General features: G+C 43.2%; 1 protein-coding gene across 1 annotated transcript in view; it reads right to left on the bottom strand.

Annotated features, from left to right (window-relative positions):
- KAZALD1 (Kazal type serine peptidase inhibitor domain 1) overlaps positions 1-1,263 on the bottom strand; it is a 68,634-nt gene extending 67,371 nt beyond the window's left edge. Inside the window, exon 1 of the mRNA XM_030202847.1 lies at positions 1,125-1,263. The gene's annotated coding sequence lies outside the window, so the exon portion shown is untranslated. The remainder of the gene's footprint in view (positions 1-1,124) is intronic.
- Positions 1,264-21,691: the final 20,428 nt, after the last annotated feature.

Below are 21,691 nucleotides of genomic sequence, written 5' to 3'. Positions count from 1 at the left end.
TTGGTCTTTCCCAGTTTGGCAATACTTATGTACTTATGGGTGGGAATTGAGTCCAGTTCCCCTGGATTGGGGTCTGCTGCACTGACTACTGGGCTACTCCATTATCTCCACCTCCTCCTCCTCCTAGCTGCATATAATCATGAGCCAACTTTTCAAAAATGATTAGGGGTGCTAAATCCATTACAAATTACCCTCCTTCTTGGACAAAATGAAGGCATCTGCTCAATACTGGAGCTGCTCAAGCACCCACAGCGCTAGCACTTATGCATAATATATATAAACCACTTTGGTTGAATCACAGAAAAAATGATATAACAAATCCATGGCCCTTTACCCTCCATAGTACACAAAATGGGACAGACTGTAAAATTGATGTACCGAAATAACGCTTTTTCCTCACTTCAAAGGGGAACAGGCCTTGATATACTGCCTTTGGCAACTACATTCAAAGTGGTTTACATGGTATATACAGGGACTTATTTGTACCTGGGGCAATAGAAGGTTAAGTAAGTGATTTGCCCAGAGTCACAGGGAGCTGCAGTGGGACTCCAACCCAGTTCCCTAGGATCAAAGTACAACTACACTAACCACCTGGCTACTCCTGCACGTCACTTAAACATTTGAAACTTGGCCCTTACTTTTCTGCCCCAAGCCAGGGTACTTATGATAGATGCTGCAGCCCTGTTGTGGATTGTTTACGCGTAGTAACACTATGGGATATAGGTTCTGCAAATGGGTAATTCTTTAAGTTCACACATTTCAAATACAGGCAAAGAAAAGGAGGGAGGGGGACCAAAAGCGTATGAAATGTGCTTAGGAAAACATGAAATTAGAAGTTGCAAGCCCTGCATATTGCCATCAGCTAGCGAACGCTACAAAGAATTGATAGTTACTACAGGGTGCAATCAAGACCGCAAAAAGTGCATGTTCTTTTATGCATGGCCGCAGATCCCAGAAGGAAAACATCCTATTCTTTTGCTGAAATGTTGGGACTTCATCCGTCTGCTGTACATAGATGAGGGGGGGGGGGGGGGGGGGGGGGGAGCGGCTAAGCTTTAGGTAACAAGTGGGTTGCAGCTTCAGAAACCTCCAGCACTGCACCTTTTAACAAAACGAGTGCTTACCTTGCAACCTTATTTAAGAAACTCCTTTGGGGTCGGAGTCCTACTTCCCCAGCGTTGCCGTCCTTGCATTAAAGCCCTCTGGGTGTCTTTACAGAATACAAGTGGTGACGAGCCCACAGACGGGTTATAACCTCTCTGCCGTTTTTGCAACTGCACTGCCGCCCTCAGTGTCTTCTATGCATGAGGACCAGTGATGTCAGAATGAAATATGATTCCTTTCATCCCCAACCTCTACCCACCCCCCCTCTCCCTCAAGTTGCTTGCTTACAGCTTGTTGTTTATTTCAAACAAGAGCACATGAATTTGAACCTCTCTATTACTACTTTCGCCCCACTGCTGTCATTTTTGTAACTTTACTTTTCTTGGTTTTGCATTTTATCGTGAAAGTCCCAGTGACAAACACCGGGGCACCACCTTCACGTCAGAAAAGCAGTAGAGTATGACACCTTCGCACTGCCGCTGTCAGAGACTCCAAGCTGCATCTTTCTTTCTTTTTTTTATTTTTAATCTCTGCTAAGTTTGAAGCAGATTTTCACTGAGTTGCAAATGCATTTGAAGTGGATTGAGTTATAGATAAGACATACAGTTCTGTGTCAGTGCACACGTCAAGAAACATTTTACACTTTATTGAATAAATGCATTTCCTTTCTGTGTGTGCTGCTGTGCGTATGCATTTTTCTGTGTAGACTTCATTGGAAGGGCATTTAAAGCGTATTTGAGGGGTGGAATGATAATTAAATTGTAAACCAGTAAAATCATTTCTAAAACAACTGTTACTTATATTTTTTTTAGAGTACAGCAGATGCCTCTTGTTCTGATATCAGGGATGGACCAGTGTATGAATCAAACTCACATATATCTTAAGATAGCACAGATGAAGGTTATCACCTGCAGGTTATTTATTGGCCTTTATTTCTACATACCCAAATGGACTAACAAGGTAATCACCCTGTCTCAACATCATAAAACATTCCTCATTTGCATTTCTTTTAGCCAACAAAACTATTATGTTAACAAGTGCTTGACTGGTCCATCCATTGTTTATTTGAATTTAGGTCACACTTTTTTGGTATTATTATTATTATTTATTACATTTGTACCCCGCGCTTTCCCACACAATGCAGGCTCAATGCGGCTTACATAGTAATTTGAAATACAAAGTTAAGAATAGAATTTTCAATAAAACAGTAGTAAAACAACGTAAAGTCAGGCTTAGTAGTGTATGATAAATTGAGCTAGATAATATATGACTAGGATAAAGGAGGTAGTAGCTCGAGGTCAGTTACAAGTGGGCTAAGAGGAATTCCTTGCCAACTGAGGTACCAAAATCCTCCTACAACTGAAGTACGGCTGGCAGTGGCGTTCCTAGGGGGGCTGAAACCCGGGGCGGATCACAGATGCGCCCCGCCCCCTCGGGTGCAGCGCCCCCCCCCCCCCCCCCCGGCAAAAGAACCCCCGATCCCCCGACGAAAGAACACCCCCCCCCCCGGGTGCACGCCGCTGGGGGGTGGGTGCAGCGCACCTGCCGGCTCTTCATTTTCATGCTCCCTCTGCTCCGGAACAGGAAGTAACCTGTTCTGGGGCAAAGGGAGCATGAAAACAAAGAGACAACAGGCGCGTAGCACCCCCCCCCCCAGCGGCATGCACCCGGGGCGGACCCCCCCCTCTTTGTACGCCACTGATGGCTGGGAAACACGGTGTCATCAAGGCTTCTGCCTCCATCCAGATGGACAGCATGATCCAAGGTGAGGGACAGGTTCCATCAGCAAGGTGCCTGCAGTTGGAATCCCTCCTGGAACAAGTAGAGGAACTGAGAGGAAGTGGTGAGACTGAAAAGCATCCATGACCAATCAAGGGTCTCTAGTAAAAGGGAAGAGGCAACTGTAGTGAAACAGGACAACTGGACACAGATCATCAGACTCTGCCGCATCAGCACCCTTACTCCACCTTACTACAAACTGAAGAACCAGTATGCAGTCTTGGACGTGGAAGAGGCAAAAGCGCCTGAGAAACAGGAGGACTTGGAGCTCAACATTCTCAAAAAGTTGTTGGATCGGTGACCATTAGAAAGCGAAGGGGGGTGGCAGTTGGTAATTCTGGGGTCAATATAGTCAAAGCAATTTAAATGGCCAGAAATGGCTCCTGGCTATTTAAATCACTTGTCCAGGGTCTAACCAGGCATGTTCAGTGGCACTGATCTAAGGAAATTATTTAATTTGGTGAAATCTAATTTAACACCTTCTATATCTGTGACTATTTCTCAGCCATCAGCTGCTGCTTCACAACTACTCTTTTGATAAACTTCCTTACTGTGATTTGTTAAAATCCCATTTTCATTTAGATGATACATAACATAACATAGTAGATGACGGCAGAAAAAGACCTGCACGGTCCATCCAGTCTGCCCAACAAGATAAACTCATATGTTCTACTTTTTGTGTATACCTTACCTTGATTTGTACCTGTTCTTTTCAGGGCACAGACCGTATAAGTCTGCCCAGCACTATCCCAGCCTCCCAACCACCAGCCCCGCCTCCCACCACCGGTTCTGGCACAGACCGTATAAGTCTGCCCAGCACTATCCCCGCCTCCCAACCACCAGTCCCGCCTCCCACCACCTGCTCTGGCACAGACCGTATAAGTCTGCCCAGCACCATCCCCGCCTTCCGCCACCGGCTCTGCCACCCAATCTCGGCTAAGTTCCTTAGGATCCATTCCTTCTGAACAGGATCTCTCTATATATAAAAGGCACCACCAACGTTCTATGAAGCCTCCAGCCGGAAGTGTGAAGCGCCAGAGATATCCGGTTTCCCCGTGAGTGAAGGAAAACAGCACAGCAGGAAATCCCTCTCTCTGTAACAGTGAAGGACTCAGAGGGGGGAGGGGAGAGAGATGCCCTCACTCTCTCTGTAACACAAACACAGAACAGGAGGAAACTTAACACTGAAGGACTGCACTCGAAGTGGGGAGGGGGAGGGAGAGAGGGCAGAGGGCAGGGACACACACTCCCACATGCACACTCTGAAGAAAACATTGCTAGCCCCCCCTCCCCCCCCCCCCCGTTTCATTTGCATCAGAAACGGGTCTTTTTTACTAGTCTGTTAAGAAGAGGAGATAACTCTGAATCAGAAACTAGATCAAAAGAAGACCAATATCTATTTACCGGGTAGTAAATAGTAGTGGATGCCACCCAATCTCGGCTAAGTTCCTTAGGATCCATTCCTTCTGAACAGAATTCCTTTATGTTTATCCCACGCATGTTTGAATTCCGTTACAGTTTTCATTTCCACCACCTCCCGCGGGAGGGCATTCCAAGCATCCACTACTATTTACTATCCGGTAAATAGATATTGGTCTTCTTTTGATCTAGTTTCTGTTTCAGAGTTATCTCCTCTTCTTAACAGACTAGTAAAAAAGACCCGTTTCTGATGCAAATGAAACGGGGGGGGGGGGGGGAGGGGGGGCTAGCAATGTTTTCTTCAGAGTGTGCATGTGGGAGTGTGTGTCCCTGCCCTCTGCCCTCTCTCCCTCCCCCTCCCCACTTCGAGTGCAGTCCTTCAGTGTTAAGTTTCCTCCTGTTCTGTGTTTGTGTTACAGAGAGAGTGAGGGCATCTCTCTCCCCTCCCCCCTCTGAGTCCTTCACTGTTTCCTGGGATTTCCTGCTGTGCTGTTTTCCTTCACTCACGGGGAAACCGGATATCTCTGGCGCTTCACACTTCCGGCTGGAGGCTTCATAGAACGTTGGTGGTGCCTTTTATATATATAGAGATGGTGGTGCCTTTTATATATATAGATAGATTATCTCGATCTAACTGCCCAATAGATATTTTCCTTCTTATTTACTCAAATATCTTCCGACTGAAGTTTTGGATTTGGATCGTTTCTTTTGTAAACATTACATTAAAGAATGGTTGGTTTTCCGAAGATATGGGAAATATTGCATTAACCCCAATGCCAAAACAATGGTGATTTATCACAGACTTCTATCAACCAATTGCAAGTATTCCTTTTTTTGACGAAATTGATAGAATTTGTAGTTAGTTCTCAATTAAATATATAGAACAGTTTAATCTTTTCCATAGCTCTCAACATGGATTCAGAACTTTTCATAGTACTGAAATTGTCTCTGACTTCTGAAGTTAAAAAAAATCTTTGTGTACTGGAGGAAACATGATTCTACTGCAGTTCGATATTTCAACTACTTCTTTTGATGCAGTAAATCATGTCTTATTTTATTATTGAGTTTACTTTCATTTTTTGGTTTAACAAACTCCGTTTTTTTTGTGGTTTAAGTCATTTCTTACTCAAAGGTATTATTCAGTACTAAAATATAACTTTTTATCAAACCCTTGGCAGTCTTCTCATGGAGTCCCTCAGGGATCTCCCCTATCCCCTATGCTATTAATTTATATTTAAGCACATTGAGCCAAATTCCTTTGGGATCCGATGCTAAACTTTGGTCATATGTTGATGACATTTTTTTGTTAGTTTCTGTTGATATGGCTATGGATATGTGTTATTCTAAGACTACAACCTATGTGTCAAAAATAATTGATTGGTCAAAAGACTAAAATTGAATGAAGAAAAAACAAAGGTTCTCTGGTTCGGTTTGGACCATTCAATTATTACACAATCTATCACTGTCAACAATAGACTTTCATTTCAGGTTGACTGTGAGTCAAGAGTGCTGGAACCTCAAGTAAAGAATGTCATAGACAAAGTTTACTTTAAACTTAAGCATTTATCCATGATACACTCCTACTTTTTAAATAAACATTTCAAAACTATTGTTTAGTCTTTGCTAGACTATGGCAATTCTTTATACATAGGACTTATGGTTAACTTGGAGGGGCATAATCGAACGGGGCCGGCCATCTATATGGCCGGCCATCTCTAAGGCCAGCCCCGTAAAGTGCCATACCCGACCGCATTATCGAAACAAGATGGCCGGCCATCTTTCATTTCGATAATATGGTCGGGGATGCCCAAATCTCAACCTTTGGGCCAGCGTTAGAGATCGCCGCCAAGGCATTTGATTGTGGGAGGAGCCAGCATTTGTAGTGCACTGGTCCCCCTCACATGCCAGGACACCAACCGGGCACCCTAGGGGGCACTGCAGTGGACTTCACAAATTGCTCCCAGGTGCATAGCTCCCTTACCTTGAGTTCCAGGGTCGTCCCCTCCCTCCCTCCCAGTTCCAGGTTCCCTCTCCCTCCCTCCGAGTTTCAGGGTCCCCCCTCCCTCCCTCCGAGGGGGGAGGGAGAGAGCAGTGGCGACTCAGGAGCAAGCGGGGGAGAAGGTGGGATCCTCCAGGTCCAGCGGCGAGGTGAGTTGGAATGGGAGAGGGTGGAGGGGTCCAATGGCGACTCGGGAGGGAGTCGATCATGGAGGAGGGGGAGGTCGAGGGTCCGAACTGGGAGAGGAGAGAGAGGTCGGCGGGATGCCTTGCGTGCAGCTGCAGGGAGTGTCCATCGTGGAGCAGGGTGGGTGAGAGGGACTGTGGCCGGGGGACAGGGTCCAGCTGCGACTCGGGAGGGGCGAGGGAGAGAGCAGCGTGTCCAGCGGTGACTGGGGAGCAATTATGCTGCATCCCCTTCCCTCTCAGTGTTCCGCCTTCGACGTCATTATGTTTGGACGCGAGGACGGGACAGTGAGATAGATGCTTACAGGCAGCATGAACCCTTCGAACCGCACGGACCCTACGAACACTTCAGTGCCACGGGGAGTCAGCTTCAGAACGTTGGAGTAGGAAATTATTATATAGGATTTCTCCATTGCTGGCAAAGTTGCACTGGCTGCCAGTTTCAGCTAGTATTAAATTCAAAGTAATATGTCTTGTATTTAAATATTTACATAGCCTTTATTCTGCTGATTTTTTGAATAGTTTTAAGCTAGTAAAAAACTTGCTTTTACCGAGAACATGTAATGTCTTGCTGTTGGCTTTTCCATCTATAAAAGGCATTCGTTTTAAGGTACTGTTTTCTGGATCGTTTTTGTTCTCTGCTGTCCGTCTTTGGAACAGCTTGCCTATTGAGTTGCACTCTTTATATAATGTATTTGCTTTTCGGAAAGCTGTAGAAACATATTTTTTTTCCTAATGGTAATTAGTCTGCTCTAACTTGTTTTACTTTCATATTGTACTGTAGTTGTTAAATCCTGATGTTTTATATCAGTTGTTTATCTTATTGTTATCCCGCCTTGAATTCCTTGGCAAAAGATTTGGCGGCTTATAAGACCCAGATAGCATAGTAGCACTTAACCAGATAGTGCAGCTGAAAATGCCCAGTTAGTACCTAGGCTGAAACCAGCTACTTTGTGGGCATTCTGGGGGTGGGATGGGCCCTTAGCTGGTTAAGTGCCAATATTCAGCCCTTAAGTAGCTAAGATTACTACTACTAAAACTACTACTATTTAGCATTTCTATAGCGCTACAAGGCATACGCAGCGCTGCACAAACATAGAAGAAAGACAGTCCCTGCTCAAAGAGCTTACAATCTAATAGACAAAAAATAAAGTAAGCAAATCAAATCAATTAAGTGCAAATAACAGAAAAGGTGCCACACTCACCCCAGAGCCACATCACAAGCAGGCAAAGGCTGTCGGAGGACAGAACACATTCTGCTGTCATGGAGGTGGGTACGGCATTTGAGGCTGGCATACAGGCTGGCAAAAAAGTATTTGTAACCTGTTTTTTTATGCTGGGAGGGGGTTGGTGACCACTGTAAAAAGGACTGCATGAAACACAGGAAGGGTATGGAGTCCAGGTGTGCGGATGTTATAATGCCGTTGTATCGCTCCATGGTGCGACCGCACCTGGAGTATTGTGTTCAGTACTGGTCTCCGTATCTCAAAAAAGATATAGTAGAATTGGAAAAGGTACAGCGAAGGGCGACGAAAATGATAGTGGGGATGGGACGACTTTCCTATGAAGAGAGGCTGAGAAGGCTAGGGCTTTTCAGCTTGGAGAAGAGACGGCTGAGGGGAGATATGATAGAAGTGTATAAAATAATGAGTGGAATGGATCGGGTGGATGTGAAGTGACTGTTCACGCTATCCAAAAATACTAGGACTAGAGGGCATGAGTTGAAGCTACAGTGTGGTAAATTTAAAACGAATCGGAGAAAATTTTTCTTCACCCAACGTGTAATTAGACTCTGGAATTCGTTGCCGGAGAACGTGGTACGGGCGGTTAGCTTGACGGAGTTTAAAAAGGGGTTAGATAGATTCCTAAAGGACAAGTCCATAGACCGCTATTAAATGGACTTGGAAAAATTCCGCATTTTTAGGTATAACTTGTCTGGAATGTTTTTACGTTTGGGGAGCGTGCCAGGTGCCCTTGACCTGGATTGGCCACTGTCGGTGACAGGATGCTGGGCTAGATGGACCTTTGGTCTTTCCCAGTATGGCACTACTTATGTACTTATGTACTATCTTTTTGCGGTTCATGGTAGCCAGTTCAGTGCTGAATATCACACTCAGTCAGCTTTGTTTTAGCCGCCCGCATATGCCCAGATCTTCAGTGCCAGTGCCCAGACATAGCCCAATATTGAATATCCAGGAATAATATTAGCAGTGCTCAGCAAAACGCTGACTGCTGCCACCTGAATATCAACCCCTCCATTCTTATAGGTGCAGAGACATTGATCTGCCAACCAAACCTGATGTACCGGGAGGTGTTCTGTCTACCTGGTGTTAAGATCTGAGATGTTGCAGAGAGTTTCCGGAGACTTATCAAGCCCATTGACTGACATTCAATGTTGCTCATCATGTTGGCACAAATGATACTGCTAGATATCCCTTTGAAGGCATCAAAGGTGACTTTCAGGCTCATTTTCGAAAGAGAAGGGCGTCCAAAAAGTGACACAAAAGGCACATGGGCATCTCCGTGAAAGAAGGTCACCCAAATCCAATAATCGAAACAGGGCTGCAAGGACGTCCTCAGCATGAGGACGCCCATCTATGGGCTAAATTGTAGAGACACATGGACGGGGGGGGGGGGGGGGGGGGACATGACATTGGTACAAGTGATGTCATTGAGGTGGACATGAGGACAGAGAGTACCGTTTGTGTGCAGTATTGTTGGGAAGTGAGAATGTTTTTCCTTTCTAGTAAATTGATTCTATTAATGAATGTGCTTGTGCACATACTGATTACCCTTGAATGCAGACTACAGTTAGTGCTTACATTACTGAGGGAGCTCTTATATGTGTAGCTACAGGAGGGGAACGTGATAGGCCAGGGGGGGGGGGGGGGGGGCGAACAAACAGTTACCTTTCCAACTGGTCTCTTATATGAGTCCAGGCTCGTATGCAGACAGTCCTGGGAGGCAGGTAGTGATGGTGCATAAATAAAGTGCGACGGCACCGCAGACACAGGTGCACCAGAAGCAGGCTCTCAGCATTTTGGTTCTCTTTGGAGCGCCATCTCAGTGAATAACTGTTAGAAAACGTGCATCGCCTTATATGGACGCCCATGCATGATGGACGTCCTTACATGAACAGTTCCATATGTGGACGACCATCCCATATATGGACAAGTTAGCACATGGACGTCCTGCCCCCTATATATAATGGGTCAACACATGGACGACCATGACGCATGGACATCCATGACATGCATGGACCGTCGTAACGCGTGCGGGGCCTTATTTGGATGAGTACGTGTTCATACTTGTGGAGCCTTCCTTATAAAGATCATTATCAAGTGTGCGAACCTTTTCATATATACACAATAAAATATGTATGTTCCTTACATTTCCTATAGCTGAATGTTCCGCAAGTACAGTGCATGTAGTTGCGGACATCCAGGTACGGGAATATAAGGAACATTAACGTGTAAAGTACAGTAACAAGGATGTGTTTCTCACAGAACTGGTGAAGGACGTCCCTCTTACAGGCCCGCCATCCTTTGGTGGGCCTAGTAAGATGGGCGTCCTTCTCCAGTTCTGTGAGAAACACATCCTTGTTACTGTACTTTACACTTATTAATGTTCCTGCAATTACATGTACTGTACTTGCAGACATCCAGGTACGGGAATATAAGGAACGTTAATAAGGGACGCACAAAGTATAATAGAAAGGACGCCCATCTTCCAGAACCACAAAAGGACGTCCCTAAAATGTTCACTATACTTGCCAATTTGTCATATCAACATCCTTATTACTATACTTTCGACTTCTCCGATGTACCTGGCTGTTCCGTAACTACATGCACTTACGGAACAGCCAGGTACATCGAAGAAGTCAAAAGTATCTATTTTATTTTTGTTACATTTGTACCCTGCACTTTCCCACTCATGGCAGGCTCAATGCAGCTTATATGGGGCAATAGAGAGTTAAGTGACTTGCCCAGAGTCACAAGGAGCTGCCTGTGCCTGAAGTGGGAATCAAACTCAGTTCCTCAGGACCAAAGTCCACCACCCTAACCACTAGGCCACTCCTCCACTTTGGTATGACAAGTTGGCAAGTACAATGAATGTTTTAGGGACGTCCTTTCGCAGTTCTGGAAGATGGGCATCCTTTCTACTATACTTTGGGCGTCCCTGATTTGGGCGTTTTGCACTGCGATAATGGAAATGTCTAAGAACGTTCATACTATCTTTCGATTATACCTACCTGATTTTGGCTGACTTCGCGAGGGGGTCCTAATTCATACTTGGACGACCTTTCGAAAATGCCCCTCTTTGTGGCTCTGGGAGGGATAGTGAAGCAGACAGGTGCACAGGTGGTGTTCTCATTGATCCTCCCTGTCTAGGCCACAGGCCAAGGAAAAGTGGATTTTATCCTGGAAATGGATCTCAGTGTATACACTTTAGAAGAAAACTGGGAGAGGGGAGATATGATAAAGGCAGTTAAATATTTCTATGGCATAAATGCACAAGAGGTGAACAGATTCAGAAGTAATCTAAGAAAATATTTCTTTATAGAAAGGGTGGTGAATGCATGGATCAGCCTCCCAGTGAAGACGGTGGAGACAAGGACTATATAAATTCAAGGAAGTGTGAGACAAGCACAGAGGATCTCAAAGGGAGAGAAAGGAATACTAGAGATTAGTAGTTGGTATGGATAGCCCATATAGAGGGGCATTTTTGATAAAACATTTAAGCCCGATTTTGTATTTGCTAGAAATGTCCAAAAATCGAATGGTGAACGTAGCCATTTTCAAACCTGAAAAATGTATTTTTGTTTCGAAAATGGCCATTTACTAGATGCTGTTCTGCTCAGTGCGTCTATCTTTTTGAACCATTTTCCAAAAAAATATATCCAATAGAAAAACGCAGAAAAACAAGCCATTGGGATGATGAGTGGGGAGCCAACATTCTTAGTAGACTGGCCACACAGACATCCCAGCAGAGCAGTGGGGCACCCTAGGGAACACTGCAGTGGACTTCACATAAAAAGTCCCAGGTGGACCTCTCACTGTAACCCCCTTACATGTTATGGTGAGCCCTCCAAAACCCACCTGAAACCTCTTGTACCCAGCTGTACATAATAGCCCTTATGCCTGCAGGTGGCACCTATATGTAGGTACAGTAGGCTTTTGATGGGTTTTGGAAGGCTCACATTTTCCACCACAAGTGTATCGGTTAGAATGAGTTATGGGCCTGGGTCTCCTTTTCCACCGACCACTAGGCTACTCCAGGGACCATAATTGCTGCTCTTATAGTTCTGGCCAAAACATCTGAAGCTGTCATAGAGGTTGGTATTGTCACGTTTACACAGCTGGAAACTGGGTTTGTGAGCCCTTGGGCCACTGCCGAGGAGCGGCAGTGGCAGGCAAAACCACCCCACGCTAGAGACAGGGCAGATCTCTGACAAACAGTTAGGCTTCACCTGCACCTACTACTACTACTACTTAACATTTCTAGAGCACTACTAGGGTTACGCAGCGCTGTACAATTTAACAAAGAGAGACAGTCCCTGCTCAAAGAGCTTACAATCTAATAGACCTGGCCACTTTCCACCAAGAGTAAAGCTCAAGGCTTCAGGTGGCCGGCAGGACTTACTGGACAGGACAGGACTGGATAACAGCTAGGCAGCACAGGGACAGCAAGGCAGAGAAAGGATAGGCTAAAGGACAGGACTGAAAGCTGCGAACAGCCACTGAAACAGGGAACAAACACAGCTAGACAGGAGACTGAACTGAAAGCTGCAAGCAGCCACTGAAGCAGGGAACAAACACAGATAAACCCAGAACTAGACAAAGACATACAAACAAGACACAAGACTGGGAAACAAGCAATACAGTATACAAGCAATACCCTAAACTAAACACAGACTAACTAGAACAGGCAAGACTTCAGGCAAGAACTAGAGCAAGGAAACAAACTCAGGCTGAAGTCCAAAAGCACCAACATATCAGGGCCTTAGACGCAATGCAAAGGCAAAGCAGCAAGGTTTCAGAATGGCTAATAAGCCCAGCAGCACCTGGAGCTCAGCTGCAACAATCACCAGGAAACTACGGGTGCTGTGTAGGTTCAATCCAAGCAAGCAAGTCTGGCAGCCCGGAAGATCCAGACCGGACTGGGCTGAAATCTGGAACGGGTGACAGCACACAGACAATCTAATGCAGCCAGCACACAGAGACAGAGACAGAACTAACTCACAAAGAACAGATAGAAGCCAGCTCAGAAGCTGACCACAGGAAATAAGGTGAGTCTGAGAGGGGGCACGGCCACAGACGTGACAGGTATGTACTGTTTCTTTCACATCTTTAGGGGGGGTGGGAGGGGGTCAGTGAATACTGGGGGAGTAAGAGGAGTCATACGGATCCATGTGCTTATGTTCTTGTCCATGTTGATATGCATAGATATTTTTTAATGCTTATAAATTTAAATTTTTATCCTGTGTTTAAATTGAGAGTAAAAGTGAACCACTCTGTTTCCAGAAGAGCAGTATATGAAGTGGAATAAATAAACAAATTTACTAGCACAGCTTAATAAAAGGGCAACTGAGTGATTTACAAAGCGTTCATATTACAAATACATAATAGATACAACATAATAGGAGGAGATCCCTTGTCCTTGTCAGGGAACCTGTTCTCTGTATTTCTGCAACAGGTCTTCAGAAAGGAGCTGAAGGGGCAGCATCTCTTTAGATCAGCTCTGGTAGCATCTTGGAAGATTTTCGCTTCTCATCTCACTTCTAGGCTGCACTTACATCTATGCCTCTAGGACAGGGGTTCTCAGTTCTGGCCTTGGGACGTACCCAGCCAGTCAGGTTTTCAGGATGCCCACAATCCATAAGCATGAAATCGATTTCATAAAATGGAAACAGTGCATGCAAATTTATCTCACGCATATTCATTATGAATATCTTGGAAACCAGACTGGCTCGGCATGTCCCGAGGACTGGGTTGAAAACCTCTTCCCTAGAAAAATGTATCCCCCTTCGAGCAGCCATTGTTGGGAAATCTGCATAGGAGAACTGTGAGTAATATCCAGGGGCGTAGCTACGATTGGGCCTGGGTGGGCCCAGGCCCACCCAATCTTGGCTCGGGTCCGCCCAATTTATCTTGATAGGTGCAGGTTATCAGTGGGAGTATACAACCTTTCTCCCGCAGCTCAACCACATGCTATTAGGCAGCCCGCACTGCAGCAGAAAGTTCTCCTCTGGTCCTTCTCCTACCGTACCAGCCTTTTTTTTTTTAGAGCACCGAAGTATGGGTCCTGATCCGGAAGTCTGTTGTGCGTCAGCCATTCTAGCGTGGCATCATGAACATGCTCGCCCCACACCACTACTGCCCTCCCTCCAGGTCTGACCATCCGGTTTCACTCTGCCTTGTTTTGCCTGCCCCACACCCCCTTCACACAAAGGCATCGCAGCAGCGCACAGGAAAGCCTGCCGGCTGCTGCTAGCGTTGCAGCTCCTCTTCACTGCCCTCGTTGGAACAGGATCAGCTTTTTGTTGATCCCCCCTGGCCTTAGCACTCCCCCGCAGCCCCACAAGAGGCACAAGAGCCAACACACATGGAGCACAGTGCTCAGTCTCCACCACCTGCCACCACATGGAAGCCCAGCTGTGTATTACTATAGTGTAATGCTTGCTGGTGGTGGGCTTCTGGGTGGGGGTGGGTTCTTCAATGCCTAGGGGGAAAAAGGTATATTTAATTCATGAAGAGCCCTCCCCCACCCAGAAACCCATCAACAATACATTTTAATAGTGCCTAGGTTAAAATTTTAAAAAGTTATATATATTTCTCATGTTGTGAGTTTTTCGGTGGGGGAGTCTGTGCAGTGCCCAGGTTAAAAAAAAGGTTTTAAACAAAGTAGGCAGGTTTTTGGGTGCAGGTGGACTCTGCAGTGCCCATGACATTAAAAAAAAAGGATATGCCAGACCATGGGGGGAAGGCTTCAGGGAGAGGTTGGGGGTAGGGTAGGGTAGGGCTGATGCTTACCTATGTGATGGGTGGTGGGGAAGGGAAGGGAAGGGCTGATGCTGGGCTACTGGGATGGATGGAGGAGTGGGGAAGGGAAAGGCGGATGCCGGGCTACAGGGATGGATAGATGGGGGATGGAGAGGGGAAGAGCTGATCCTGGGTAACAGGGTTGGTTAGGGGGTAGGGAAGGAAATCATTGATGGCAAGCTACAGGGATGGATAGGGGAGGTAGGGCAGGAAAGGGCAGATACTGGGCTAGAGGACAATTTCTAATTTGTGGTCCTTTATTCTGTAATTGATTAGGGTTGGTTTGTGTTCTGAATGTGACCGAGTAGGTGAGAGATTCTGCTTCCATGTGGCTTGTGTGGGGATCTATGAGTCTAGCGTTTCCAATGGGATACATATTGCTGTTGTGTATATTCACTGCTGCCTTTTTAAAGGTACTGTTATTCCAGCTGGTATTGGGGTTTGCAGCATCGGATCTAAGAAGCCTTTTTGCAGGATTTAGTGCAAAGAACCAGGCAGTGAAGGGATCTTGTGTTCCTATTACTGAGGCGCTACCAGAATTTGAATACATTTTTCCTATACAAAGCTGTAAGAGCCAGAGGAAGGGGAAAAGACTCAAAGGTATTTACCTGTTTTGCTTAATCAGGCATTTACATTTATGATAGAGCAAAGTTTGAAGGCTAACTAACTTCTGCAAACTACTGAAGACCCATCTCTTCAACAAGGCATACCCCAAAGACCAACAAATATGAACTCCAATACAACTATTTAGAAATGCTTTACAATACTAGCTTGCTAATCTACTAGTTTGTCCCATCATTATCATGTTCGCGTGTTAAACTACTACTATGTTTTATCATTATCATGTTACCCAAGATCCTTTTATAATACTAATTGTATATCTTCTTATATGTGTCCACTATTCACGATGTATTGTAAGCCACATTGAGCCTGCAAAGAGGTGGGAAAATGTGGGATACAAATGCAATAAAAAATAAATAAATAAATAAATAATATGCCATTGATGTAATTATGGTGCAGGATCCTGTCATGTTGAGATATTTGCTATTATAGTAGACTTACGTCTGGTCAAGTGTATGATATGAGGTAATGTAATTATATTTAAAAATATCAGTTTTTCCATTAAGTATGTATGTATGTGTGTGGTTTATGCTGATACAGGGCAGCTATTGGGCAGACTACTTAGAAATCCATCATCAAGTGCATTCTAAGGCATTATTTTTTAGTATCCCAAGAAACACTATTCATACCTACACACATAGCCACGCACATTAGCTCTGGGCCCACCCAAAATGCCAGGTCTGGCTACGCCACTGGTAATACCATCTGCTCATGGCACGTGAGTAGGGTACAGACCTCTTAATTTGTAACAACTGAAATTTCTAGAATTCTCAGAAAGGCAGGCTGAAATCCCCTCCGCTCCTGAAGAGAGGAATTTAAACGTCTTCTGAATCTGAGAACTACATTGACATAATTTCACTCTGGAAAAAAAAATCAATTAATAACTACAAAAGCCTATTGATAGCAACTTTAAAAGGGCAATTATTCTTCATTAACTGGGAAACATCATACGAAGCCAAAGCAATTATTTCAAGTTGTAGAAAATCTTTTTCTGACAAATAAACTAACTCTTTCCAGCTCCTCTATTTTATCTTTACCGACAGCTGCTGAGCTGGCATTGCAGATCTCAAATTGCCTTTTCCCATAGTGTTCAACCTAATAATGGGGTCACAACTGTATCCAAAGATGACAGTATCCTAACTATATCTAAAAATGATGGTATTCCAATGAAGGGACTATGGGAGCAATAACCCGGAACTACCACCGGCAACTGCGTTGGTCTGGTGGTAGTTCAGTTTTAGCATGCGGCAAGCCTGCTTGGACTTACCGCCACTTTGTAAAAGAGGCTCCTAAGTGCCATTTAACCGACCAGGAGCCATCCTGTCCGGTTAAATGATTTTAAATATCTGGGGCTAGGTAATTGAAGCAGATGATTGTAAAATATCACTTAGGCGCCATTCTAGCTCTTATGCACCTAAGTGTGTACATATGTGCATAATTGCAGGTACTGTAAATATTTACACACATAGAACTAGGTTCTAAAAATGATGCATAAAACAGTGCTTAGTGCTATTCTATAAACTACACTTACAGTTAGGCGCAGTTTAAAGAACAATGCTTAGCTCCAGGAAGCACAACTACATTTACACCAAAGGAAAACCTGGTGTAAATTCCCACACGTCAATTAGGCACAGGTCTAGCTAATTCTATAACAACGTGCATAAATTTTAGGAAAGCCCCTGACCCGTCCTTGCCCCTCCCATAGCCACACCCCCTTTTAGATCTGTGCATTAGAATTTACATGTATCTCTTTATAGAATATGTGTAAAACAATGCATATGTAAATTCTACTTATTGCCAATTGGTGCAGATAATTGATTGTTATTGCCCAATTATCAGTGCTAATTGGCTCCTCAATCAATTAAATTGTGCACGCAAATTGGATGCATGTCCAAATTTGCACACACAACTCACAAATCGCCATAAATAGAATTCAGGGAATACTGCACATGTAAATGTCAGCACCTAGGTTATAGAATTGCCCCAATACTCCGGGATTCTATCTGTGGAGCCTTAATTTCCACACAGAAATCGAAGCATATTCTATAACAATGTGCATAACTTAATTGGTAAATTAGCTAATCAGCACTGTTAATTGGATATTAACAAGCGATTATCAGCACGAACTGGCATTAATTCAGATTTATGCATGCAACTCACTAAGTATATTCTACTACTACTACTACTTATCATTTCTATAGCGCTACTAGACGTGCGCAGCGCTGTACACTTGAACATGAAGAGACAGTCCCTGCTTGACAGAGCTTACAATCTAATTAGGACAGACAAACAGGCCAAACAAGAGATAAGGGAATATTAAAGTGAGGATGACGCGGTGCACTTAAATTCTAAGTTGCGTAGTTGAAAAGGGGGCATGGCCATGGGTGAAGTATGGGCGTTTCAAAATCTATGCATGTTTTTATAGAATACACCTGCTCTGCACCTAATTTAGGCATCAGGATTTACATAAATGGCCGCAATTAAATTTAGTCACTTGGAAAGGCACTCAGGTTATTCTATATACCATGTGGAAATTAAGCCTATTCTGTTAAATATAGGCATACTTCAGAGAATACATCTAGGTCTATTTTTTTTCTGCGCAGACTTTTCAAGCACCATATATAGAATCTAGCCCACAACGTCCAGTTCTGAAGGCAGTACTTCTGAAAAGGTATAGAGAGTAGAGGTGGATCAGAGAAGGACCTACCTAAATAGTACAATGTCTACCCCATGATTTGAGATGAAGGAGAGAGAAAAAAAATATTCAAATAGTTCTTAATACACAAGAAGTAAACATTTTACACTGAAAAAAAAATTATAGACAAGAAAGCTGGTAGTTACTGAGACATGCATTCTTCAGAATGATCTATCTTGTGAAGGATAGTAAGAAAACATGGAAATAAGGGCCTCCCGACAGAGATATTGCAATAAAGGCAAAAGTAACCCTGATACCTTTAAGTAAAGAGCAGAGTTGAAAGATTTCAAATTACCTGTCAAACTGATTAGTAGGTTGTTCATACAAACAAAATCGTTCTTTGAAATATATGTATACAAATGCTAGAAGTCTTAAAAAGAAAATGGGAGAGTTAGATTGTATAGCACTGGATGAAAAGGTAGATATAATTGGCATCTCAGAGACTTGATGGAAGGGGGATAACCAATGGGGACACTATGATACCAGGGTACCAGTTATATCACAATGATAGGATGGATCAAATTGGCAGTGACACTATAAAGAGGGCACTAAGTCAAACAAGATAACAGGTTTTATAGGAAACAAAAATGCACTGTTGAATTTCTATGGATAGAAATTCCATGTGAGAAGGAGGTGAGAGCAGGAGTGGAGATGCTTAGCCAGAATGAACAGATAGACCATGGAAACTAAGACAAATGAGAGAAGTTAACAAATTGTAACAAAATAATGTTGGGTGATTTCAGTTACCCCAGTATTAATAGGATAAATGTCACCTCAGGACATCCTAGAAAGATAAACCCCCTAATTCTATATATAGGGCTAAATTATATATATGGTGCCTGAAAAACCCACGCAGAAAAAATTACGCCAAGGTGTGTTCTCTAAAGTACACCTACATTTCCTCCAGGAACTTGTCCAAACCTTTTTAAAATCCAGATACGCTAACAGCTGTTACTACATCTTCCAGCGAAGAGGTCCAGAGCTTAACTATTCATTGAGGGAAAAAATATTTCCTCCTATTTGTTTTAAAAGTATTTCTATGTAACTTCCAAAAGCATTTCCCTGGCTGCAGATTGTATTCTGTTTCGGCATAACAAAATCTTACGGACAACAATTTTATGGACCACTAATGTACAAAATATAATTGTTTACATCACTTGTATAAAATAGGTTACAATCCATATATATGTTCTTCAGTAGATATATTTGTTTTTTTATAGGCCATTTTTCAACATCTGCTTGTACCAATGTTCATTGATCTTTTGATGGTTTTACAGGTCAGTCCTTTTACATCTTTTATTTGTATTTGGTTGTTCTTGATTTTATTTGTGTTTGTTTAATATCACGTATATTTCATTATCTTTTTTTTAAATTTTTTATTTATCATTTTAAACATTTTACAAGCCTTCACTTGAGTAGGAAAAACAAATTTAACACTATTGTAAAAATATATTCAACAAAGAAATCTGATCTTTTCATCTTATCTTAGACCACTTTTCAGGGGAGTAAGCCAAAAACACTCAGGAGAAGAGAATTAAAGAAACTATTGACTTAAAGAAAGGCATTAACGGATTTCCACTTATTTCTACATTCTTATCTCAAGGATTACTGTGGTAGTTTCCCAACAGTTTTCATGATATTTTTTTCTGATCTATAAATTGTTTTAAGTAATCCAGTAAAAGAAAAACATATTTAACATCCATATATTTTATAATGCATTTACACGGATAATTGAAATTGAAAGTAGCGCCTAACGCCAAAACAGCAGGTCGAAAAGATAAAAATTCTTTCCTTCTCATTTGTGTCATTTTAGTAACGTCTGGGAAAACCCAGATTTTCCCTCCATAAAAAGGATTATGGAGGTTTCTTAGAGCCAGTTTCCTCACCAGCTCCAAGTCCTGTTAAAATACAAATGAGACCAACAATGTTTGTCTATCAGTTGTAGAAGTCAAAGAGGTTTCGAACAATTCTGAAACATTTAAATCACTTTGCGGAATCTGTTGAGCCTCATTTAGATTCTTTGATGGCAAATAATAAATTTTATTCAGAGGTGGTATTTTATCCATAGTAAATTTTAGGTTTTCCACCAAATACCGTTTGAATATATACACTGGAGAATACACTGCTATCTTAGGAAAATTTAACAATCGAAGGTTTAATCTCTGATTATAGTTTTCAAAGTACTCAAGTCTGTTATGTATAAGTGTATTGTCCTGTATTAACTTCACTGTTGTTTCTTTCATTTTGGTGGAATCAACATCCAAGAGATTTATTTTCTCGTTAACCTCATCTCTCATTGTAGTAAATGCATTATTCAAAGTTTGTACATTTTCAAAAAGAGTATCAATCTTGCCTGTTGAGATCCTGACCGCATTGTCCAAGCGCTGGAGCACCTCCCATATTGTCTCCAGCGTTACCTTCACATTCAAGGCCGTAGAAGTTATTGGCCTTTCCTGAGGAGCAGCTGCACCCTCCGGCTCCGTTTTCGAGGAAGCCCTGGTGGAAAATCCAATTTTCTGGCCCGGCGGTGGAGCGCTTTCTCTGACTTCCGGGGTCAGCAATCCACCCGTCAAGTTGAGTATCGCCGGTTGCGAAGGTGGGCAGAGGGTTGGAGGAGACAACGACGTGTCTATTCCCTGGATTACGGCGTCTCCTATCGCCGTTACATCAGCGGGAACTCCAAACCCTTGAGCAGTGGAATGCCGCGTCAGGAACTGCTCGATCGTCTGCTGGTCGGGCATTGAAGTTAGTGACGGCCGGGTCACCGTCCTAACAATCCCTTTCCTCTTTGTGTGAGGCATATGGCAAGTAAGAAAAAAATTTTTAAAGCAAGAAAAACAAAGAGGAATTTATCCCCAGCAGCGTTGAGCTAGTCACAAGTGCGAGCAGTTGGTACTGCCGCCATCTTGCTCCGCCCCCCGTCTCATATTTCATTATCTTTTAAGATGTCATTTATTTATATGTTTATATCTGTCTATCTCATTATATACATATATGTTTATATGTATTGTTTTTAATGGTTATGCATATTATATTTTATTTCTCATTGTTATTGTTATTAATTTAGACTCCTGAAGCAGGCTTACTGCCGAAACATGGTGCTATATCGAGTCTTCACCAATAAACATCTTACCATCTTTTGAAATCTCCTCGTTTGTTCCTGGTCAGCCTGGTCTATTTCCCACTCCATTCTTTTCTCTGTTACTTCACTGTAGGATCTCAGTGTTCCTTCGCCTTGGAAGACCTTCACTCACCCTACTTAGGCACCATCATTTACACCAGGTTTCAGCAGGCCTAAGTCTGGTGTCCAAATTTAGTGCATGAGAATTTGTGCTAAACACAATTCTATAAAGGGCACGTGCCCTTTATAGAATCGCAATTTACGCCAATCATTTTCAGCGCCCATTTTTGAGCTCCATTATAGATTCCAGCCCTAAATGACTACAAACTAAAAATAGAAATGTGTAGAGCAAAATTAAACTGAAACCTCAAGAATTCACACTCTGCATGCAGTGCAACATCAGAGAAATAGAAACAACAAAGTATTTCTCCTGTGCTATGCAAAATTCAAACATAACAGATGTAAATTCCCAAAGCTAGCATGCTCCAATCACTAAATTGAAAATAAAGGGGTCAATATTCAACATAGTTTAGGCAGGCAAAATTTCCAGATCGTAGCAATTGAAGGCTTATGGTACCAGATCCCAGCCTGGAACCAAATGGAGGAATCTACTGGAACAAAAAAAAAAAACCAGGCCAGTCAATATTCAGCTGGGGGAGGACAGCATTTTTTTAAAGTGCTAACTGCCGCCAGCAAAATTAGATTTGGATATTCAACGCCAGGCTA

The sequence above is a fragment of the Microcaecilia unicolor genome, chromosome 5 (assembly GCF_901765095.1).
Source record: "Microcaecilia unicolor chromosome 5, aMicUni1.1, whole genome shotgun sequence".
Lineage (NCBI taxonomy): Eukaryota > Metazoa > Chordata > Amphibia > Gymnophiona > Siphonopidae > Microcaecilia > Microcaecilia unicolor.
The sequence above is the reverse complement of the archived record's forward strand: the minus strand, read 5'-3'. Positions and strand labels throughout refer to the sequence as shown.